Source organism: Bombus vosnesenskii, unplaced genomic scaffold, assembly GCF_011952255.1.
Source record: "Bombus vosnesenskii isolate JDL3184/JDL3185 unplaced genomic scaffold, Bvos_JDL3184-5_v1.1 scf7180000013361, whole genome shotgun sequence".
NCBI lineage: Eukaryota > Metazoa > Arthropoda > Insecta > Hymenoptera > Apidae > Bombus > Bombus vosnesenskii.
This window is the reverse complement of record NW_022882994.1, coordinates 512084-532836: the sequence shown is the minus strand read 5'-3', so window position 1 is coordinate 532836 and position 20753 is coordinate 512084. Positions and strand designations below refer to the sequence as shown.

Below are 20753 nucleotides of genomic sequence, written 5' to 3'. Positions count from 1 at the left end.
GAGCTCGGAAGTAAAATTTGTAAACTGTGTTAGAAAAAAATAGTTTCTTTTTTATTTTTTTTTTTCGGTTTTTTTTTTTTATTTTATTTTACGTGACACCGGCGTGCACCATCGGCGGGTCATACGTGTCTGTCCCGTGAGGCGGCGTGCACTACCGGTGGATCACTCGAGTTTGTTCCGTGGAACGACGTGCATCGCGATGAGTCACACATGTATTTCACAAAATAGGTTTATATTATTTTATCTGATTATCTCTTATTAAATTATTTAATATTAGTATTTTGTTGGACCACCTTTAGCAGCAATAGTGTGCCTCAATCGACGTTCCATACTGTAAATCAGTGATTTTGTAAAATTACACTCAACGGAGTCCCATATTTCTATAATTTTATCTTGCAATACTTGCTTTGAGATTATCTGATATTTATTTAATCTTTTTCCGATCTCAGCCCATAAATTTTCAATCGGATTTATGTCTGGACTTTGCGGTGGAGTAATTAACATGTGTGGTGTGTCCTATACGATCCATTCTTTCACAATTCTAGCAGTATGCTGAGGATCATTATCTTGTTGGAAGTGAAATTCTTCTAATAATCCTAATTTACGGGCACTTTCTTTAAGGTTATTTTTTTTTTGAATATTTAAATACTTATATTTATCAAGTATTCCATCAATAACTATCGAAATTCCCCACACCATAACCAATCCACTTCCGTGTTTCACTGTTTGATGTAAATGTCGAATTTCCAATTTCGTATTTGGTTTTCTCCATACATAATTTTCACCATCCGAGCCAGAATTTAACTTTGACTCGTCCGAAAAGATGACTTTGTCCCAAAAAGAATTATCTTTGTTAATATAGGTTTTTGCAAAAGTCAATCTTTTTTTATGATTTACCACATTAATATATGACTTCTTTCGCGGTACTCTGTCATGAAAATCATTGTTTCGTAAGATTCGTCGACATAATTCCGAGTGAACTTCTTTATGAAACATATCAGCTACCATACTTGCGAGTTGAGGAGCGGATGTAGTAGGATTTTTTTTTAATTCGCGAATGGTAACTTTCTCCTCTTTTCCAGTCAATTTCTTTAGTCGATCTGATCGAACTTTGTTTGCAAGTGTTCCCTCATTCTTCGACTTTTTTATGATATAATTTATTCTGCACTTACTTTTGTTCGCAATTCTGGCAATCTCGTTATATGATTTGCCGTCGTCATGTAATCGGAATATTATTTCTCTTTCACACTTTTGTTTCAGACTTTTTGGTATTCGTTTTAAATACTATTGTGCACACTTTTGCGTTGCTGTTACTGAAACGATATCCTAACAACAAATGAACGTACCAATATTTTCATTTAGTAATGATGTCTACATGCGGTGCAAAGGAAGATGAAAAACTATCAACAGTGTTACAGCGTTCGAATACTTTTGTAAGACACTTACCATGAATGTTTCTAATAAAAGTATCATAACTTCTGTCCATATTATTGAATCGTTTTCAAATTTGACTGATGTAATCTTCAGACTTTCCCGTCACTATTGCAATATCGTGGAAGAGGGGTCTGGGGGGTGTGGGGCGAATTATAAACAAACGGTTGCGGAGTATGTGCGTGGTGGGGCTAAGGCAAAAGTCATGAGGCAAAGACAAAAGACAAGAGGTTGCTGAGGGACGATAAACGAATTAACAGCAGTGTTAGTTGAGAAGCCAGAAAGTGCGAGTTGCATTGTTGAGATAGCGTTGCTAGTGTCACGTCGGAGACACAATAAATCACGTTGCAGTTCGAACGTTTCACGAATAAGGCGAAGAAATTGAACTTTGTATATGATAATATAATTTATTATGCAAATCCAATAGAGTGACGGTTCAAAGTGTTACAAGAGATATTTTTTTTTTATTTGGTAGACTTTACAATCAATTCTCATTGAGAATTATAAGTAAATTATTTTGGTGCGGTACTGTAACTTGAATTACAAGAGTTTATAGTATGTTTGATTCTAGTTGAATCTAATGCTTAAATCTAAAGGGTATTGTCTTTTTAATCTGCGCATCTGACTCGTCGTGTCAAGTAATTGGGTAACTAATGGGTTTTGGTGGTTGTTAACTCTTGTATTATATTTGTTATTGAATTACAAGAGACTGATTCAAAATGTTTTAACAGACTGGGGCGAGCGCTTATTTTGGGGGGTTTTTATACTGAGGTTTCAGTCCCTCTGGAAGGGTTGTCGTCTGGTGTATCACAGAGGCGCCTATTCCGTTACTATTTGGTTATTGTCTCGATGGCTGTAGTATGCAGGATGTCTAGCCTATCCTATTACTGTTTCTGTGCGAGTGGTCTCCTTGAGCGTGTGACACTAGCGTTGTCGAGATAGAGTTGAATCCGTAGTGACGAGAGTTGCAAATTAATTATCTAGTTGTCTTAATTATAATACGTTATTGTGATTAGTTCACGTTAAACAACCATCGTTTCCTGTTTAATCCATTTATTGCAAATAAACTAATTGTATAAGATCCTACACTATAGATACGAAATTGTTTTAACAAATTAGTTTAGTACACCTCATTTTATTAATTAAAATTTGTAAGTGTAAGCGTTCGAATACTTTCTTGAGCCACTGTATATTGGCATATAATATCTGTACAGTGGTGAGAATAATTATAAACACCTACCCTATTTTTAAGTTTTTCGTGATACGTTAGTACAATACAAAAATCCTTGATGTAATTTCGTATTCTAACAGAAAAATTGTGCTTCTGGCTGTGTAAAAAAAATAGAGCCCGCATTGTTGAGAAATCAACTGTAAATGAACATACATTTAGTTCAATTTTTGAAAAGCAAGTGCTGAAGTACGCCATTGTATCATGTTAGATTACTTTTACTTTTATTTTATTTATTATTTATTTTATTCACATGCTGTCCGTTTGCTTCGTGCCAGCAATCGTTTCTTACGACAGTGTAAAGTACCATACGTGCGATGTCTGCCGTTTCACGGGACATTTTCAAGGAATTACGCCAATCCGATCTTCTTATGAAACGCGTTCGTTTCGTACGTCCTCGAAGATTTATCAGACCGAAATTAATTAAAGCTTTCCATCCGCGTTGAATTACAGGCGAAACGATGTCTCGAATCGATCGTGCCGCTGAAGAAAGTCTGGCTAGACGAACGGAGAAATTCTGGATGTATTTCGGTTAGAAAGTTTCGAGGGACAACCGTCAGGAGTTACGAACGTTCCATTGAATCATCGCGAACGAAAGTTGAAAGATTCTGAGAATTATTTACGATCAAATATCTGTTAACAGATTGGATCGTTCATTTTCATATTCTACGCTCTCAAAAAATCTAAAAACAAAAGAAGTACTAGAATACCCTTGTCGATCTCTGTACTATATACAAATATGCGTTAGATCAAACGCTTCAAACTTTTGTGCATAAAGATAGATATTTGGAAAAAGGGAAGAATAGAATTTTCGTTGCCAACAAAGAATGATGAAATGGAGTGTAATTATTTAATCATTCGAGAGATGATTGGTGAAATTTAAATAAAATTATTCGTTTTGAAATTAATCTTTCAGAAATACTCTATTTATAGAAATTATCGCTTCAATAGAAGAAATTAAATTTTAACAATAATAGGAATCAGGATAATCTGAATATCGTCGTGGTATAGCTATTAGTCCTAAAAAGTGTTATGGAAAGAATGTTATATTAACTCCAATAAATATTATAATAAATTGAATTTTTAATCATTTTTGATTTAGTATTAATCAGCTATTATGTCGTTTACTATCGATACAAATGTTAAGTTAAAGTCCGATGAAGTCTCTTCCGAAACACCAATTTCGAAACGCGATACAACAATTTCAATCGTGTCTAAATTTCGTGTTCCCTGTCGATAAAATATTTGGCTTAATTTGATCATGGAAACTCGACGGTTGATTAATTACCACCTCTAGATCAAAGATCGGTAATTGGTTGAAATCATATTTGCTTTAATAGGAAATTCTATAGCGAAAATTAGTTCTGGAATCTCTTAACTGCTTGTTTCGATAGAAATAAATTTGTTTGAATTAGTCAAATTTGATGGTTGAGTTGCTCTTTAATTAATATTAATTCGTAGCGTAGCAATTAAAAACAGGAAGTTTTTAAGTTGAAGCAAAGCAGAATCACGAATTACAGAATACGGAAAGGAATTAAAGTAAACTGACAAAATGAACGCATATTGAAAATAAAATACAAGGTTGCAGAGATATAAAGATAACGTGAAAATCGTTTCAGGTAAAAGGATAAATTAAACGAAAGAAAAAAGCTGTAGCAAACGGATAATTTGAAAAGAACACACGAAGCGGAGGTAATTAAATTTTTAAAAATATTAATTAACTTGAGGCCTTGTATATTGTATCGTACGTTCCAATCAGTCACGAATATTTTTTCTTTTTTTTTATTTGGAAGTAGTTTACAATCAATTCTCATTGAGAATTATAAGTAAATTATTCTGACGTGGTACTATAACATGAATAATAAATGATTATCGTATGTTTGATTCTAGCTGAATCTAATGTTTAAATCTAGAGTAATGTCTTTTTAGCCTGCGGATCTGATTCGTCGTGTCAAGTAATCGGGTAACTAGTGGGTTTGGATGGTTGTTAATTCTTATATTATATCTATTACTGAATTTGGATATTTTTTCTTTAACTGTAGGTCTCTTAAGGTCGCAATGTACTGTTTCGTTGGTAATATACCAAGGTGCATCTATTAAGGATCTTAGAGTTTTTGATTGGAATCGTTGAAGAATTTCTGTTCCCCATAGTTGGATCCCATAGGTCGAAACAGGTTTTAATGTGGCTTTATATAGCATTATTTTACTCTGCACGCTTAAGTTGAAACGTCTGCCAATAAGCCAGTAGAATGGTCACGAATATTAACGTTGTTCTTAATTCTTCGTGCCACGACGAATCAATGAATTTATGGATATGAGAATTTTCTCTTATCTATCTCTTGACGAGAGTCGTACAATACCGGCCAATCTAAATTTCTGTTCTATAACTTAGGCTACATTTGATAAAAATCAAATATGGAACAAGTAATTTGTAGTTGCAAATATTTCTTGATAAAAGGGGAAAAATCAATCAAGGAGTAAAGATCAATAAAGATAAAAAGGATGTAATTGACAACGAACGAAAAATTGTTATCCAATACCGTTAAATTATCTACTTGATAGATTTTAACATCTAAGTAATTAGTAATGTTAGTAAGAAACATTTAAATAAAATACAACTTCTATTTCGGCGTGTCCACAAATATCACAAGTAGACTGATCGATATTTTTGTCACGTAAAAGACACAACAAATCACGAAATTAACAGATCACCGGCGATCTCCTCGCGTTGCAGTTCGAACGTTTCACAAATAAGGTAAAGAATTGAAATTTAGATATATTTAATAATAAAATTTATTGTACGAATCCAACAGAATGACGGTTCAGAATGTTAGAACAGAGAATGTGGAGAGCTGATTATAAAAAGGTTTATATACTATGGGTGTGGCTCCTATGGAAGGGGTGTCGTCAGGGCCCAGGTCAGAGATAGCCATGCTGTTACTGTTTTTTGACACTGGAACACTCTCTTCGTTGTTGGTTAGATGGCTTGCGGGATGTTCGTTAGACCCCCTTAGTTTTTCTATCGCTAATTTATGGCTCTGTCACATTTTCTTAGTCTGTTACACTACACATGAACCAAACAAACCTTTACGTTTGATATATCGCTGCCAATCTTCGTTGAATAATTCCTTGCGAATAATGCACTCAATGACTTGTTCATCAAAGTCTAGTTTCCTCTGTGGTAAGCTACTTTTGTCTTACTTATCTTCTTCTCCTGACTTACTTTCTCGTTTGAAAGGATTTTAACTATAAGAAAAGTTACAGAAAATTTGGATGACTAGTCTTTTACCTTTTTTTTTAGATTTTTACCTTTTTTCACTAATAATTCATCCACGATATTTTTAAATAATCTAGTCAGTGCTGCACGACAATCGCGTGGAAAAAGTCTTAGGCTCTGTGCGTAATATACAACGTAAATTAGAAAGACCAGAGCATTTGTGAACTTAATAGCCTAGAGACAACGTACGTGATATGACAAAATTATTTCATTGCCTGAGGGATAAGAAATCAGCTGTGAAAGATAACTTTTGTTGCGCGAAACGTCAACGTAAACGTTAGACGTCTTAGAACTCTGGCGATACTAAAGAGAAGAGAACGATGCTAGAAGTACATTGCGTACAACTACAGTACCTTCATTTTGGTTTTAACTTCCCATTGAGGGACACGAAGTTATTGTCCTTTTTATTCGTCGTTCGACAGTCTTCGACACGTCGAATCTCAAAATGCAAATGTTAACTTTAGAAATTTAGTTACGCGTGTGTAAAACTGAGCATTTTTAGCGCATTTTACAGACTAGTCTGATATACTACGATCATATTTCTTCTATCCATCATGTGATTCAGCGTTTCTTAACCTGCGGATCTCCAAGCGCCACGAAGTCCGTACACGCGCAGCTTGTCATTACATTATCCGAGTAAAAAATATTCGTTGTATATATCAATTTGCTTATAACAGATCTCTTCTCTCAAAAAAAGGTTGGCGAAAAACAGTCAATACCTGTTTTAATTATGCACATTCGTCATAGTATGGATTTAAATTTTGAGTTAAATCTCGAGCTTTTTTTTTTATTATTTAATTTGTACTTTACAATTTGTCCAGCTGGACATTTGGTAAATTTTTCTAACTTAATTGCTAAATAACATATGGATGGCTACTCCCAGTGGGATACCATCTTCCTTTTAGTCTTTAGTCTTAGTCCTTTTAGTCTTAGTGTCTTCCTTTTAGTCTTCTTTCTATGTGAGTTTTGCTTGCTTCAGCAGTCAGCTGATTTCAATGGTTACCGTTCTTTCCTTGTATTTTTCTGCGTACTCGCCTATTTGACCGTTGGTATTTGTAAGTATTTGCGTCTATCCTCGTTTCTGACATACCATGGGGCGTTCACTATTGTTCTCGGTATCCTCGATTGTAGCGACTCTAGTTTATTTATGTAGCTCATTGCTGCCGTTCCCCATAGCGATATTCCGCACATCCAGATTGGTTTTATTATCATTTTGTACATTATTAGTTTATTTTCTATGCTGTGCTTAGAGTGTCAACTAGTTAAATCTCGAGTGTCCGCGATAACGAAAAATCATTCGAACGAGGTCCTTTGGTAAACGAAATGTTAAGAACCGCTGATCCGATTGGTCCGCGCAATTGAACGTTGAATTGAATCTTACTTCGCCTAATACTAGTTTGTATTTTTATTATTTTTAATAAACGTAACCGGCCGTTTCGCGGCGCCAAACTTAAACTGATACTCATGGACTCATGACTCATGATCCCGCTGCGTTGTGGCCGCCACCCACGTGCATTTGTGTAGAGCCAACAGCTCCGCTTATTAGCATTAGACGAATGATGGATAGAAGCCAGCATGACGTCAGAGTAACGTGCTCACAGGTGTAAAATACGCTAAAAACCGTCGACTTTGCATACGAGTAACTTTTGAATACCAACAAACATTAAGCGACAGGTAAAGGAGGCAATAATTTTAATTGCAATTTTTTTATTTTCATTAATTTTCATAGCATTGTCTATAGCGCAATTAACTAAGAGTAGAAGCGAGAATTATTTAGGTTTTTGTCTGTATTGTACGACTCTCCCCTATGTGCAACGTTCTATCGCTTATTGAGCTGATTAATCAGAGAACCAATGACACGTATCGATGGAAACTGGCTTCGTTTTGCGTCTAAGGAATATCGTGTGTTGCTCTCGAGTACGAAACGCCGACCGAATTCCGAAAATTCCTTAGGAGAGCTTAGGTTAAAATGTTAACGTGAAATTCATTTCACCGCTGCTTCTGCGTATCCTTCGTGATCGTGGAAATTGCTTTCGGATAATTAATCGTGTTTCCGTTGTATTATAGAAATATTCAACTTTCCGGTATTTCACATGGCGAATTTCTATTCTCTCTTTCACGAATGTCATCGTTTAATTAGATATTCGTTTACGGGTACGAAAGAAACGTAGAAACTAATAAATGGAAGGATCGTAATCGTTCGTAATGAAACAGTTCGATAAACAGAATTCAATTGGTTCGTATACGAAGCAATTTTGAACGAAAGGTAATTAATTAGGCATCTATGTGATCCATTATTCGTTAAATATACTAATTTCCTTATCTACGTGGATAAATTCTAAGATTATTAAAAATTACGCGGATTTTTATCACATTTAGAACACGCACTCAGTTTATCTACCGTTTTACAAAAATGATTCAAGTGCAAGTTAAACGGAATGTCAACTGTAGATATTGCGATCAATTTCCTTACTCGAAAACTGATATTTGATAGCCAACGTTAGAGAGATTGGCATAATTCTCTCTTAATCTCTACATATAATCCGTAACGTTCTGATAATTTGTAAAAAATTATTTCAGTTATCGATTAACTTTCTTTTTTTCTACAGTACGTTGCAATTTTTATGAAATTGTTATCTTAAAAAGAATTGCATAATTTCTGATACCTTCCACTTCGAAATCAATGCACATACTTCGATAAAAAAATTTCCTTTAAAAGTACAATGTGTTTTCAGATGCTTCAAAGTGTTCTTTTCTTTTTATAACAATATACAACGTAAATTAGTTTACATTATATATTGTATATAATATTAGTTTCTGTGTACGTTATACATATTAACAGCAGATAACACATCGTAACAGAGGAGAGGAAATTTATACGAAGGCGCGACCAGAGCTGAAGTAACGTTTGCTAAAATAAACCAACATCATGGAATGTAAGCAATATGTGTCACTGTGTATACACTGGATCTTGTTGAACTATTTGTTGCCACTCGAAATAGGTTCGTAGAAATTTTTGCAACCGCCACACACCAGTGAAATGAAAAATGCCGGTCGTCTCTCGTTAAAGGATTATAGGAGTATTCACTGAGTTATTGAAAACGACATGAAACACCAGCTTCCTAAAAATCGTTTAAATGGGTTTGATCGTTCGCCTGGCGTTAACACAGAATTTCCAGGAATTTCTAAAATTGCCTTAAACATGATTACAAAATTTTATACGTGTCTATTGCGATGTAAAAAATGCTCTGTTATACCAAAAATGTCCAGCCAACATTTAATTCCCTTTTCCGAAATCAACAAGCACATTCGTCTCGTCGATGTACTGTGCATTTTGTTCTAACAAGCGATGGTGAGTGACAAAATCATAAATATGACAAAGGATCGTTTAACGATTACGTAATTTCCGTAATTTATTTTCATGATCAGTATGTATTACTGTTATATTATTAATTTTATCTCTTCCAGTTCTAGCAGGAGCAATTACCATACTTTTATTCGATCGAAATTTTAATACATCATTTTTCGATCCTATAGGAGGTGGAGATCCAATTTTATATCAACACTTATTTTGATTTTTTGGTCACCCAGAAGTTTATATTTTAATTCTTCCAGGATTTGGATTAATTTCTCAAGTTATTATAAATGAAAGAGGAAAAAAAGAAACTTTTGGAAATTTAAGAATAATTTATGCAATACTAGGAATTGGATTTTTAGGCTTTATTGTATGAGCTCATCATATATTTACTGTTGGATTAGATGTTGATACACGAGCTTATTTTATTAGCAACATATCATGGATCTAAAATAAATTTTAATATTACATTTATTTGATCAATTGGTTTTATTTTAATATTCACAATTGGTGAATTAACAGGAGTAATATCTAACTCATCAATTGATATTATCTTACATGATACATACTATGTAGTAGGACAGTAATCACTATGTTTTATCCATAGGAGCAGTATTTGCAATTATTACAAGATTAATTGATGTCCATTAATTACTGGTATAATACTAAATCAAAAATGATTAAAACTTCAATTTATTATAATATTTATTGGAGTAAATATAACATTTTTTAGGATTAATAGCTATACCTCGATGATATTCAGACTATCCAGATTCTTATTATTGTTGAAATTTAATTCAATTGGAGCTATAAATAGAGCATTATTCTTAATTTTTATTATTTTTGAAAGATTAATCTCAAAACGATTAATTTTATTTAAATTTCATTAATCATCTCTTGAATGATTAAGTAATAAGATACGGTTTAATCTATTTTACGTATCTTTTTATGTATCTAACTGAGATCGCGTACAATGTTCTCGAACAAAATAGGATCGCGAATGGAAGAAGTTTAAGAAACGCTTATCTATAACAATAATCTGTACATAGCTTATTTTAGGGGAGAGATACGATGACACATGGATGAAAAAGACACGTATTGAAAGAGATATTGGAAATATTCCGAATTTTTTATTTTGTAACACCATTCATGCAACGCACGATTGAATTTTTTTATATCAGAAGCAACATTTTCAGTAGTTCGTCGAAGCTTTTTGCAAAATATAGCGTTATTAGTGATCAACCTCTTTAGTATTACATCAGAACAAGTGTTTAATCAAAAATAGTAATGTGAAATGTCCGGTAACTTTCGTTTAATATTTTTTAATATTCTTTAAGATTATTGGTTGAAACAAAACAAAATTTTGTGAATTTATGATTTACGTCAATCAGGGTGGTTTAATTTTATAAACTTCACTTTTGATTTTTTAGTTTCACTATGAATTAATATCAATGTTTCCGTTAATTTTGATGAATTTAAGCAATACATTTTACTTTCGACTGTTTATTCTTTGTTCTTTGATTCGATCATTCTTTTTTTCTTTAAAATAGATACGCAAGTTTCACGAAAATTTCGTTATAATATTATGAGTTTGGTATCCAAAAAGATACTACTCATATCGTGCTGTTGTATTACACCGTTCCGTTCATAAGTATCAATATGTTCCATTCAATACAGTGAACTTATGAAAAACGCAAAATACAGCTTTTCAAAAAGGCAAAAAATAACACGGGTAATAAATACAGAGAGAGGTTTACTAATTGTTGGTAATTTTGGATCTTAATCGCCGAAATAATGGTAAAGGAACACTAAGTTCGCATTTAGAATTCATATTAAAATAGTTACAGATTTATTTGATAAACGATTTCAAGGATATTCGTCGATACAGATTTACGCGCGTCTCAGCACATTCTTTGTCTCACCTTCTTCCATACCAGACAGTTAACTGAACAGTTTACATTCCCTTGTTTTCGAGACGCTGCGCACACACATACTTCCACACACTCATATTCCATTACATGTATCACTACTACGCGGTTAATCTAGTCTAGCGCACAAAATTATACATATCTCAATACTAATACATACCACGTTCAGTCATAGCCTAATAAACCTTTTCAATGTTATCAATTAAAAGCAGAATGGTCTTTTAGCTTTTTTCGCATCCTGCTGGAAAACAAAAATGTCCCTTTTATCTTTCGTCCCGCCTTTACTACATATACCATTCAGTTCTGAAGGGTGCAGCAAGGATCGATATGAATGTGCCAAACAGATAAAGATACGAGCGCTGATAAAAGACACATATTACAATTAAATAATCGCGCCAAAGGTGACGTGATTGCAACATGGCTGTATGATAGTCAGTCGACTGTGGGACTCGCGTGAGTAGTCGCGGCACTCGCGTCTCGTCTCTCAGCCAACGTGTCTTCGCGGCGGAAGTTTTTGATAAACCACGACAAACGATCTCCGATACTGGCGTCGTAAAGTGTGGAGATCAAGGAATCCGATTAACGTTGGGAAATGTAGTGACAGTAACGTCGGTGTTTGTAACGCCGGTTGCAAGAAACATTGTCGTAATACGATGACGATGGCCATCGGGAGTTACCTGTTACCTTGAAAAACGCGAAACGCGGACAGACGACTGGACTGTTTGTCTAGCCGATTTCGTCTCGCCTCGTAACCTAACTAATCGATTCTGGTGTTCTTTACGTGGTTGTACTTTACTGTGTTTGATAAAAGCTATCAGAGTAGCCGAAGTTATTTTGATTGACAGGTTTCCAACGGTATATTTGAACTATTTGCAGTGATTCATTTAATGCTACGTTACGCCGCACGTTGTTTTTAATTTCTAGAAGATCACCGATCTTGTTATTTTTCAGGGAAATTTTTGCTCGTAGATTCGCCTTAGTGCATTTGAAAATTTTCTTACGATTTATATTACGTTATGTTATATCGTTCTTCAGGCTAGAAATGTCGGCATAGCCAAAGATCACTGATTTTGTCATCTTTCGCGGATATCTTCGTTTACGGATTCGCGACAGTACCTTTGGAAATTTTCTTGTAATTTATTTAACGTTATATTATATCGTTCTTCGTGCTAGAGCTATCATAGTCGTGAGAAAGTTTTCATAGAAATTTTCATTCATAGCTTTAGAGTGGTACGGATGACAGTTCTATGATTTACGTTACATTGTACTTGATAGTAGAACAGTTAACCGGCGAGCTGTCGCGGTCTCTTTGAAAAGCGTGTACCTAAAATGTGTGGCAAAATGTATACGATGACGAGTATACTCGTCGGACAGAGAGTACACGTGGCTGTTATAGGATAGAATTAAGTCGTAATGAAATGACTGTTTTATTCTTTAATTTGATTACTGCAATTTACTGCAATTACAAAATTGCGACTTAAGCAGCAAATTGTAACTACTTTTCACGCATGACGAGTATACTCGCCGTAATACGAAATAGTGTCATTTTTTCATGATTACTGTACTCGTCAAAAACAGCTAACTGGTTGAAGCGCGAAAAATCATCGACTAATCTGATTTTCGATGGAAATTTTCGTTTGTAGATTTACAGTGGCGCGTTTCGACAATTTTCTGTATGTTTTTGCAAAGTATATGGATAGATAGCTCGTTTCTTCTGTCGCGTTATGTGTTTTTCCGTATACGGTGAGGTGTGCTGGAACGAACGTGGTTGAAATGAAAATGAAAGTGTAATACGAATTAAAACAGCTTAGCAAAAAGTAAGCTGCAAAAATAATACGAAACGAATCTATTTAGTGGGAATTATAAAATAACGAGGTAGTTGTGCTTGCCAGTCTTCTTCAGGCTGCGTTATCTTTTCATAAACGAATCTCGCCTCTTCGCTGTAACATCCGGTACGCGTCCATCCTGGACCACGCTAATTTATTTTTCTATTCGCGAGTTCTTACGCTGCTTAATTATCTTCTACGCGATAGATATTTCCAATCGAGAAAAGGAAAGGTTCGTGCAGATTCGCATTATCAGTCAATGTTTACTTTTTACCATCGTAACGAAGGCGGAGTGGCTGATATTTCGCGTTCGTTTACAGTATCTTTGCACGTTATAGCAACGTTTTTGATATTAGTCATAACACTTGTTCGTCGTAGCACACCTTACCGTATCGTTTCTTTATTATTTCTTTTCTGGAAACGTTCTGCTTTAATCATCTGTAGTTAAAATCCTTTTCATTTAATGCTAATTAATATTAAATGTAATATTAAATTCTTCAAGTATTGTTTAAGTTCAACGTTTAGACGAATATCGTATAATTCCAGGAGAAATTGTAAATGGTGCGAAGGTCTCTTGATTCGAACTTTTAACAGCGAAGTTTCATCATAAACTACTTTCAATCTCGTATAGAATTGAACTCGACGTTCTGCTCTACTTCATTCGACTCTTCTCTGAATGCTTTATCTTGATTTAAAAGAATCTTCTAAAGTATATGTTTTCTATGCTTCAAAAGCAATCGTCAAAGATCAATCTAGACCTTCCTACACGGTAATTTATCGATTGATATTTTATGTACAAATTGTAGCACGATTTTCAGAATGTTGCAATCGTGGAACTTTAATTATTTTATTATCGAACTTGTCATCTTCCTCTCAAGAGGAATTTTGCAGCAATTGTAATTTGAAACCTGTGATTTATAAAATTTCTCTAGAGGGATATTTAAGTTGCGAACAGTTATGCAGACATCGAAATCATAATACTTGTCAATATGTAAGACGAATCGGTTCTAACCCGAACGATTTTCTTAACCTTAATAAAAGAACACAAATGGTATATTATACGTTATCTCGTGGAATATTGTTGTATTCCTCTTAGGGATTGGTATTGCTTCAAATTATCTTCATGTTAGCATCCGAGAAAAATAGCAGTTTTCTATTAGCAAATGTGACGCAAGAAATATCAATATGCTGATAAATTGTTCCGCGGTTAATGTTCCATTTCCTTCTTCTTCTTCTCGTCACTTCTTGATTTCTCGTGCATTTTTTTCTGCGGCGCAGTTTTGTAACCAAAGAAGAGAAACACGAGAGAGTCGAGTCAGCTATGTTGATAGATACTTATTTCTGAACTCATTAAGAAGAGATTAAAGACAGCAGGCTTATGAGTTGCGATGAATATTCATTGATACATACAAAAATAGATAATACAGTTGTGCAATTATCATTGCACGGAGCAAGATTTTGTAAATAAAAATGAAACTATTGAAATTCTTCGATTATTCTTACCCTCGATATTTTCTTTTCTTTTTTTTCCTTTCAACTGGTCAACTTTTATCTTGTCACTCTTCCATTATGTATCTCGATTTTATCAATTTTCAATGTTTCTTCTTCCGATTCTTGGACGTTTTCCAGATTTTGAAACTTTCATCGCTTCGGCTTTTCAATTAAGAACGCTACAGACCAGTAAATGCAATAAATACTTGAAATTGTTATTTTTTAATATTTCTTCCTCACGAGCAACGATCCATAAATATTTCCATGTGAATTCTAAAACCACGCCTTCATATTTTTTCGAAATATAAATTTAAATATAAATTTATCGATTTTTCAGTTATAATCTCGAAGAATATTAATTGTTATCGATGATGTAGTAAGAGAAGCTAGAAAATGTTAAGTATTATCTGTGGTAACCAGAGCGATACAAGGTACGTAACTGCAGCTCGCTGCAATCGATTCGTTCGAATTCTGGACCTGGTGATTGCATTCGTAGAGCTTGTTCCCCAGTTTCCTAGTTATTTATTCGTCCCGCCAAGACTCGAGAAGCATCCTAAGAACGAGTCAATGTCGACCGGAGCCCCCAAGGCTGACCTACACGAAACACGAGCACTGTTCGTGCTAGAAAGTCACTGTCGCTGGTATTCCGTTTCGCATTCCCGTCGGAACATTCGTTTTCTTTCATCTTCGATCATTCGAATTCTCAAATTTGCTAGAATATTCAAGCACCAACGGATATCAATATCTATATCTTATCGGTCTATTCACTTCTTAGTATGAAGATAATCGATGGAGTATATATCAGGCGTCGATAAGATTTCATTTAGTAAATACGGAAATATGACTTTCTAGGGATACCGGTATATACCTTGTTTAGCGTTTGTTAAACTGGATATCTACCGTTAACGAAACACGTAGACTAAACAAAATTATGTGTATACAAGGGAAGATTCCCAACTCGAAAATTCAAACAATCATGAAACTTTGGCATACGTAGAGGATGTATAGGTATGTATTACGCAATTCTTTGCTTACCGTGGAAATTCTTAGCCAACGATAGCTATGCTTAAAAGGCGTAACATTTGTCTGAAAATAGATCTTTCCGTCTCTTACAGTTCGCGAGTTATAACGTGAAATTGGAAAACAGCCGAATTTTCAAGGGTCGGTTTCAAACTTTTGCAGTCAATTTATTCAAAAGATTAGTAAAAGAAGTTGCGTAATACGTACGATAATTTTCATTAATATTCTCATTAATATTTGTGAAAGGGGAATAAATTTTTAACACTTTGACTGCCACACCGAAATCACATGTTCCGCTGAGGACGCCACGAGAGTATTTTTACTATTCAAAGCATATAATGGCAAAATAATAATAAATCGATGATGTAGGACAACATTCTTCCCCAATGGACCGCTTATCTTATTGAGATTTAAAGTTTATTGAGTCCAGAAAATACAGTTTTAGGTACATTATTCACAATAAACATGAATTTTTGTAATGGTATGTTAGGCAAAGGTACCGATACGCGGCGGTACGACGTAGCCATGCTGTATTATGTGTCGGCGCTTTACATTTTTCGTTGTATGATACAGTTTTTGGGTTTAAGCCTCTGGGGAGCGGAGCTTCTTTATGTATTTTTTTTTTATTTTTTTCTGTCCTGAAAACTTAGTCGCAAAACAGGACGTTTCGGTAGTTTGCTACCGTTTATCTTACTGATGGTCACGGGTGACCACCATAGCGCCTTGGTAACAGTTGATAGCGACATATTATAACAAGGCTTCGTTTATTTCAACAAACCATTCGCATTCGTTATTTCGTCCTAAGCAAAATGTGCAGAATATATTGTTGAAACGTGTAGAAGATATCAGTAAACAGTATTTGCTCATTCTATATATAACTGTAAGCTATGTGCACACTTCTAACTTCAATTATATGATTATAAAGCATCATTTACGATTATTTTCTAAGGTGTGTTTATAATAATATTCGTAGATTACCCCTCAAAGATAAGGATGCAAACACAGTGCACAGTTAGATGCAAGATTCGTTCTCATTTTTTTTTATCGATGTTCTAATAAAAAAGTTTAATTGTTCAACGAGGCACTTTTTATTTCAAAGTATCTTCTATTTATCGGTTATATTCAAAATGCCCTAACTGTCAATTTTCATTCAATTTTTACAATTGTAAGAAGTTCAAGTGCTCCGGTCACCAATGACCGTCGTGGCGTCACAGGAGAAACCGTGGCCTTTCATATATACAGGGTGGTTGGTAACTGGTGGTACAAGCGGAAAGGGAGTGATTCTACGCGAAAAAAGAAGTCGAAAATATAGAATAAAAATATTTTTTTAAATTTTTCCATCGAGACAACGATCTACAGTGAGATTCGTTATAACGAGACGTGATAAATTGCACGCGTATCGAGCGAAAATTCAAAGTCGATTTTCTCGAAAACAAAGCCTCAGACGAAAAATTTTTATTCCATATTTTCGACTTCTTTTTTCGCGTAGGATCATCCCCTTTCCGCTTGTACCACCAGTTACCAACCACCCTGTATATGACCAACGTGGCAGTCAAAGTGTTAAACGTGAAGCTTTTGTTTTGAAAAGTTAAAAGAATTCATTTCTGGATGAACTGTAAGAGGAAGTTTCGAAAAAACCGCATTACGGTCAGAATTGCGAAAAAGATAGGAACAATCACTTTTTACCTGACTGTTTTACCTGAGCCCGTAATGAGAATTTAAACACCACGTCTTGTGGATTCGTGTTGGTCCACGTACACGCTGAAAGTTTCATCGAAATCGATCGATGCAGAGCAAGGTTTGTTACAATTTATTACAGGTGAAAAGTCGCGAAAAACTGCTATTTTTCATCGGTTTTAACCGTGTGTAGCTCGCAGCAACGTTAATCGATTTCGATGAAATTTTCAACGTACATGCAACTGACGTAGATCTACAGAACGTAGCATTTAAATTCTCGTTACAGGCTCGGATAAAAAAGTAGTAAAAAGTGACTCTTGCTATCTTTTTCGCAATTCTGGCCAATCGCAATTTCCTCGAGATCTATTTTACGCGCCATCTAGTAAACTAATCCTTGCGACGTCTCAAAAAAGCGAGGCCGTTTGGTGCAATTTCGAAGAAGTAATTCTGCTCTGAAGACTGTTCGAATGTTAATGGAAGCGACTGTGCTCAAAGTTTCATAATTTGTTGAATTTCATAATTTTTCGGATCCTCCCTTGTTAGCAGAACCTGAATTATCTAAACTATCGTAACTACCAATATACGTTGCTTTGCGAAAGTTTCTGACAAGATCGAGTTTTCACTTTGTAACCTAAGAGCGATACTTGAAAGGATTTTTCCCCCATTTTCTTAGTGTTACACTTACAGACTTGAATTTGCCTAACGATTCGAAGATTAATTACGGCATGCACTGCTTGAATAGCCGAATAACTTCGACTTCAGCAATAGACTATTACCAACTTGTGCAAGGAAAGAGCAAGGCCATTTGACGAAAGAATGTTTCCGAATCCCGTTTTCTTTGTTCTCCGTCAGCATTTCGAACAAGTCCCTTTATTGCAGAGACAACTGTACACTTTCCCGCTTGAAAGTAATTGTTCGTTCAACTCGCTCGAATCTGACTTTCTTAGCCTTGGATGTACGCATTCGTTGCGAGACATAACTCGCGAAAGTACACTTCCGATGCTCTGGAATTTTCTAATTGCCCTTTACTCGAGAGATCTTTTAAAGTATCGCTACGAAACGACTAACAAATTTTATTATCGGAGGGTCGTGTAAAGATGATGAGTTCTGAGATTTAAGAGTTTTGTAAATATTGCTTTCGTAGTTTCCTTGTTTCGTGCGAAAAAATTATAATAAAATTAGAAAGTTATTTAACAGGAAAGTTTATTTATTAAGTATTGTAATAGGAAAATTTGAAAATTTATAGAATGTTCTCGCTATGAGAAAATTACGTGTCTCATACTGGCAAGAAAATTTCATGATACACGAGACTCTAGAAAATAAATAAATAAGTGAGTAAATAAATTATAAACTGTAGCAGATTTGCTGTTGGACAATCTTACTATTTTACATCGACTAGGATAATTAAATCGCTAGTAATTTATAAAATTGACGTAAAATTACTCGTTTTATCGTCAAACTTATTACTGTGTTATGCAAGAGAGTTTATTAGCACTGGTTGGTGACTTGTAGCAACATATAAGATTTTGCTAACAATATTACCTCAATCGTGTAAGTAAAATGACTCTAAGGGGCAAATTAATTTTATAAGATGTCTAAACAAAGTCGTAAAATTTTCAGAATTCGCCACATTCATCACAATTATAATATTCCACAACGAATGTTGTATTTATATCTGCCAATTCGACTGGTTGCAAGAATCGTACAAAGTTTCTTTTAAATGCACAACGTAAAATCGTTGGTCGACTGTTCTTCTAAAGTCCTGGCGCCATTTCTTATATAGGTTAACGAAGTGCCATCGATCAAGTCACAGTGTAATTGCCTTCGCAGGTGCTGTACGTGTTCCTCTCATTTGTCTTTCGCTCTTTCATGCACGCTGTATGCTAATACAGCACACGTTGTAAACCTAAATTTTTAATGTTCTTACTGTACACGATTTACGACCAGGATCCGTTAAAATTAACGTCGACGTCGTTAAAAGTTCGAAGTCGAGAGACCTGTATTTCTCAGTATTAAACGTTGCAATTCCTGCAAACCTTCGAAATCGTATCAAAATGATTGCTTTTTGTGTATTTTATTGATGACGTGCAGTTTAACTTCTTAACCCTCGCCAACATCGAAACGTAGAAATTTAATTCATTGGGTCATTGGACATCATAACAATTTTGGACTAGATTACTTAATTTGGGAATTTTTTATTTGATCTAATATTTGTTAGCAATTGCTATCGCAAAGAATTTCGAATACGAGATAAAATTAAGCAAATTTTAGTAATCTAACATGAAGTGGTATAATAAATTGGCGACTATCTATAACCCAACGATACTATTTGACAATATTCGAGAATTAACTCATTTGCATCATGGCCCTACTTAAGACGGCTGTTGAAGGCATCAGTGGCGTTCAACTGACGACTGGTCCCTATCACCGCGCGCAGTCGGTTGTGGGTGCAGTAAACGACATCCTAATTCTTCACCGAGTTTATCGAAAATTTACTGTTCAAAACGATTAGTAGGCAATGTTGCTTCGCAAACATCGCATCTTACATTCTTTATAACAGAGGAAAAAAGTAAAAATTATTTAGAATTTAAAACTGCTGCAGTGACCAACTTAGCTGTCTTCACTTGATGAGATCCTACAGATACGTTTTCGAGTATGTCCTATTTGTATACTTTGATTCGAATCATTAAAATCGTCAAAATCCATTGGGGCGACTAAATTTTAGTTTACATTATAAAATTAGAATATTTTTTAAATTTGAATTTGTTAAATTTAATTAAGATCGACAGTACTTACTCATAGCGGCAGTTAAAAGGATTTCCACAACAAAAGTAAGACTTGTTTAGAAAATAATAAACTGATATAAGCGAGATGCTGACAAACGGGTCAAACGTGATCTCTCACATCTGAAGAATACTTAGCGACTGAAATAAAAAGCAGTCGCAGCGCGCGTAATAATCCGCGCATGGTGATAGAAGACAGTCGCAGTGCTTGGATGCAAATGAGTTAAGAATCGGAATATGATTACTAGTAAAGTAATTATTACTGTTAAGTATTATTATGTAATTCATAAGTTGATTGACTATAGGAGAGGGGTGGTTTGATAGGGACATTACAAGTATTACATCATTATAAACGTAAAGACGAAAGATCCGCTCGCATCGATGGTTTCTTTATTTTGTAACGTTTTTTCTATATTAAAAATAAAATTTTTGGTAGCTTGTCCAAACTTTTTGCGGAGTATTATTAGCGACTGGCTTCTTTAACGCTACGTCAGAACAAGCTTTTCAAGTTTATTCAAGAATGATACGTAATACGAGATGCCATATTTCTGACAAAGGAACACAACAAAAGTTTATTAATTTATTATTTATGTTAATCATGGTTGTTTACTATTATAAGCTTCTCTGTAGATTTTTCAGTTTTACTATGAATTAATATCAATTTTTTCATTAATTTTGTCTGGTTTAAGAATTATATATTACCGTCGATCGATTATTTTTTGTTCTTTAATGCGATA

General features: G+C 34.5%; 1 protein-coding gene across 12 annotated transcripts in view; it reads left to right on the top strand.

Annotated features, from left to right (window-relative positions):
- Positions 1 to 20753, top strand: part of LOC117237187 (TLD domain-containing protein 2) — a 303806-nt gene that overhangs the window by 214145 nt on the left and 68908 nt on the right. The gene's annotated exons all lie outside the window — the stretch shown is intronic.